The sequence below is a fragment of the Cryptomeria japonica genome, chromosome 1, assembly GCF_030272615.1.
Source record: "Cryptomeria japonica chromosome 1, Sugi_1.0, whole genome shotgun sequence".
In the NCBI taxonomy this organism is placed as follows: Eukaryota; Viridiplantae; Streptophyta; class Pinopsida; order Cupressales; family Cupressaceae; genus Cryptomeria; species Cryptomeria japonica.
In genome coordinates this window covers 645,582,934-645,588,544 of record NC_081405.1, presented here as the reverse complement: position 1 = coordinate 645,588,544, position 5,611 = coordinate 645,582,934, and positions in this window count along the sequence as shown.

The window sequence follows — 5,611 nt, the reverse complement described above, 5'->3', positions numbered from 1 at the left end:
ATACAAGGGTAGGTATGAAATGACAAAACTAATGGATTGAAATGAAAAACTAATTTTAAGCAGTTTGTCATATGACACAGGATGTCATCTTGCATGACAAATCAACAAAACCCGACTTTAACATGCCTTAAAATTCAAAAAATCAACAAAAAATTTAAAATGAAATGATTAAGAAGCTTAAGATCGATCACTTATCGCTGGCTCATAGTTCTGAGGTCAATTATGTTGTCTCTGGCACCCAAATCGATGCTCATGTGTGGGAACCACCATTTTTTTTCACTTAAGGCTTTTTGAATTTTCAAACTTGGAGGGTTAAAATGAATTGAAAATGACACTTTTATTCCTTATATAGCCAAAACCCTAATTTTTCAACTTTCTCCGATGGACATGAAAATTGTACCCTTAGCTAATTTGCCTATCTTGAATCCATTTTTAGGATCGAAATAGAAATTCAAGATCATTTTGCTAGTCAATTTCACAAAATTTGGACCACTTAGCGCTTTCATCAAAAGCTCATTTTTTCTTCAAATTTGCGCCCAATTTCTCATGAATCAACATTGAATCTCAATTTTATTCTGCAAATCAACTTTGCACTCAATTTCTCATCAATCATCGCTAAATCTTCTAGAATTCCTTTCAATCACTTTCGGGCTCAAATCATTATTATCGCCAAAAATTTCCTATAATCATCATGTACCCTTGCTATCTTTCAATTTCGCTCCCAAGGGGGGCATACTGATGACCTTATGACCTCACATCTTTAAAGTCGAGAAAATTTTAAAATCTTTATCAAAAATCGAGCAAAAAAAATTTTCAACTAAAGAAAATCAAATTCTTATTGCTAAGGGGCATCTCAGCTTTATCACTTCATATCAAGTTGAGATCTCTCGATCATTTGAATCGAATCAATTGCTAGGGGCATATCAATTTCATCGCTTCAAATCAAGATGATATTTGCCTTCATCTGAATCAATCTCTTAACGTTAATCAGTTTCATCGCTTTACATCAAGCTGATTATTCATTTAAACTCAATCAAAAGTTTAAAGAGTATCTTTGATCACATGCTCAATCTAAGCAGGTGTTCAGTTTCATCGCATCAAATCAAGCTGGATAGTTCATCTTCGCTCATCATGTCTTGATCAATCAAGTTAAAGATCAATTTTATCTTCACTTGTTGTGTCTAGTTCATTCAAGTTCTAAATCAGTAAGATCCACTTCTTGATCAATCAAGTTCAAGTTCGGTATCTTTTCTCTCTATCGTTCCTAGTTCAATCAAGTTCGGGATCGATTTCACTTTAATCAAATCTATTGAACTTCATCGCTTCAAATCAAGCTAAACACCTTTCTCTTCATCTAGTTCATGATCAATCAAGTTCAGAACTGGTATCTCCTAGACATCATCTATTCTTTGAACCAACGTGTTGCTCACACATTAATTCAAAGAGGGGCAAATGTAATACCCTAGAAATGGTCATCTAAACCATGGGCCCCTAATCTGGACAACATCACCATGATCCTAACCAAAGGCAATTAAATCAATCTTGAGCACATTATTAATTCTTCAATCATCAAATATTACATGGCAAATCAATAACTCAATATTAATTAAATATTTATTTAATTAATTGAATCATTCCAAGAAAATCATTTTGATCAATTATCCTATTTAATTTATTAAATATCCTAGCATATTTAATTAATTAATAAATTTGCCATTTAATCATGCAAAAAGGAATTCATTTATTATAAAAGAGGAATTAATCACAAAGCAAGAGTTAAATTGAAAATAGAATAAAAGAATTGAATTGAGAGAAATCAAACTTGAGATATTCTTTTAAATTAAGAGAACTTGAAATTAGAAAAACAATTAATTGAATTATTAATCATTCTCTAAAATTAGAACTCAAAGCTTTTGAGAAAAAGAAGTTCAGTTGCATTGAAAAGACTCTTTTCTTGAATAAATCAAAGAATCGCATGGAATCACCTATTTTTATCTCAAGTGAATGGAATTAATTAATTCTATCACCAATGCAACTCGAACTTATAATTTGAATGCATTTTAATTAAACTATAATTGGAATCTATCTCAAGGTTAACTGAATCCGATTTCTCAATTATTTCAATTAATCCTAAGTTGTGCTTTTTTCTTGGTCTCTCTTGTGAATTTATATAAATTCAGCCTTCAGCTCTCATTCAAAACACCTTGGAGATTTATTGTTATTATACGGTTTTTTGCTATGGTGTCATTGAAGATATTGTTCTTGCTTTTTAAGATTATTGCATCTTAGTTTAGCTTTTTGCATATTTAGTTTATCCATGATTGCTTGAATCCATATTGTTTTAATCTTTCATCCATCTTGCATCCATTTAGCTTAATATCATGCTCATATAGATTAAATCCTTCATCTTGGTGTAGTCTAGTATTGGTATTGCTTGTACAAATCTAAGAGCGGTCTTATACTCACACCTTTTAGAAGGCAATTAGTTGATTTGCTATGGTTTTAATTATTCATGATTATATCTATCTAACCATACATGTAATGACTTAATTGAAGTGTTGTGTCTTGTAGCTTACAGACTTCTTTCACTTTTTCACACACACAAGTACCAGACCCAAATTAGGTCCACACATGCTAAAGAAATGATCCCAATCAGACAAATCTCAAACATGATCACTATCAGCATCCCGAATATCTACTAGAAGCTACACCAACACCACTTATGCATAATATCAAAAGATCTTCAACAAAGCTCTATCGGTGAAACCCTCACTGGATCAACAAACCAAGCTTACCAACATATAAGATAGCATCCAATTACCAAATCAAAACCAACTAACTGGACATGAGTTTGAGTAGCATGACTAGAAGATCTATGCCAATTCCATAAGCCAAAGCATATCGGAGTATATCAGATCATCACGATCTTACCAACCAAAAACCAAACAACCTACTAGGACCAAAAGGATACTGGTAAAGCAGCCAAAACAACTAGTGTTGACATCAATGACAAAATATCAATGCAACACATAATCAATTCCTCCAAATGGCCAACATTATTCCACGTTTACAACAATTATTTAGGTGTGAAAGCTTGGTGTAATTTATGGATTACCATGCATGCAATAGAAGTTGAGATGACATTCTTCGAATGCCTACAGATGGTTCTGCATTTACAGACATAGAGGAAAAATGACCATACTTTAAAGAAGAACCTCGCAATCTTAGGCTTTCATTGGCAGCAGACGGTGTCAATCCATTTAGAGAGCTAAGATCTATTTACTCGGTGTGGCCTATTTTTGTTATCAATAATAACATTCATCCATGGATGTCAATAAAGAGGGAGCACATAATGTTGGCAATGATTATTCCAGATATTTTTTTCATTTTATAGTCGTGTACATTAAATTATATATATTGCAATAAAATGGTTATAATAATTATGTAATGTTTTTGTTCATTCAACTAGGTAAGTACTAAGTTAAAGATATGAATTTATATATCGAGCCTCTTATCAACGAGTTGTTGGAGTTATGGAGTGGTGTCACTATGTATGGCATCTCTAGACCAATAGGACAAAGATGATTTCAATTCCATGCAATGCTTGTATGGAAAATTCATGATGCCCCAGGGCTAACACATTTTTGTGGTATGTTATACTGTTCAACTTGCACACTTTAATAATGTTTTATTTTTTTAAGTATAAATCATGGATTTTTTTTAAAAATCCATTCAATATATATAATTATAAAAATTAACATATTTAATCCAATTATTCATGATCTTGCAAGCCTTCAAACAAAGGGAAAATTTGCATGTCCAGTTTGTGGTTCAAAGATGAAATCTCGTCATTCAACAAGTTTAGGAAAGTAGGTGTTTTATGAGTATAGGCACTTCCTCCACAAAAATCATAAGTATCAAACTACTGAAAAACATCTTTTCAATGGGAAAGCAGAGACTACATCAAAACCATGAAGAATGATACCTCGCCTATGGAATTTGGAATATAATAGAATTAATCATCAAAGTAATGTTATTCAATTAAATAGTGATGGAGACCGAAGTAATATAAGTGCCCTTCCTTGGTTATTAATGGAGCATCAAAGCAATGCCATAAAAGAGGTTGTACGAAAAAATTGTTTTCCCACAGGATTTGCTGCTAACATAAGCAATCTCATAACAAAGAAAAGTGAATTTGGGTCAAGGATAAAAATGCATGATTGGCATACCTTCATTAAGGTAATTCATGTTATTGTATATTTTCTATATATTTATATACCGCATGTACTTTTCATTGTATTATGTTTAGTACTAGTTTTGGAAAAACAATGAAAGGATCATATTATAATTGTTGCAGTACGTTTTCCCTCTATCTCTCCCAGACCACTTTGACAAGAATGTCAAGAAAGTTATATATGATCTTCAAAAATACATGAGGTAATTAGTATTATTTGTTCAATTTTATGTATAGATATTATATTTTCCATTTGTTTTACTTGTTATGCAATATACTATATATTATTTTATTAATTCTCATTAATATATTTGTGTCTCGTGTCACTTGTAGATGATTGTCATCTAAAGAAATCCATAAAGAAGATATAAAATATTAGAAGACAAATATTCCTCGTCTAATGTGTGAAAGGCATAGTGTCTACCTTTGAAATTTTTCAATGCACAAGAACACTACCTCATACACCAAGTTGAGGAGATTGAATTGTGTGGATCTGTACACACAAGGCCAATGTGGATGGCTGAGAGGCACTTTAAATTTTTGAAGGCTTTGGTTTGACAAAGAGAACATCCTGAGGGTTCAAGGGTGGAGGGATATATGGTATATTAGACTATGGTGTACATTACTGAATATCTTCCTACGTTTGCGGCAAAGATCCATGTAGATCACATTTGGGATTCCAACTACATTAACAAATTTGAAGGGGAGTACCTGATGGAAAAGGTAGATTGAGGAAAGTGAGAGGTAATTATTGGATTTTCATGGATATTAATCTAAATACATTTTACATTTGGCTTTTATATATATTGTATTTAATTCATTCTTAATCTTCAATATACATCAGTTGTAAATTTCTAGTTATTTTTTCTATAGTTTCTCGAGAGTGGGATGCACTACATTTGTATGTCACAAAATTGATTGGATGACGGTATGGATTGAACGATGTCAACAATCTGGTCGCTTATTAACATGGGAAGGTGTGACTTCATTGGTTAAAGAAGCTCATCGTAATGCAGATTCCAATGCTAAACCAAGGGAAATTGATTTGGCATATGGTTTAAGAGATAAACAGGCGCGTATAAATATATTAAGCACCCATATTATTTAATTTTTTTTCAATTGTAATGATGTATATATATGGTTTTTTTTGCATACATTCGACCAAGAATAAATATGTTTATCAACTAGCAATGCAATAATTTTTACATGTTTGATATATTGCAGGTGAAACACCACAAGGCTATGTGGTGCAATGGTCATAAATTTTGCATCAAAAATTTGGATGACACGAAGAAAACTTGTGATTCTCGGATAACTCCAGTATTTTAGGTGACTAATGTTTCATCTAGAAGTGACATACATCCTCAAGTCACAGAA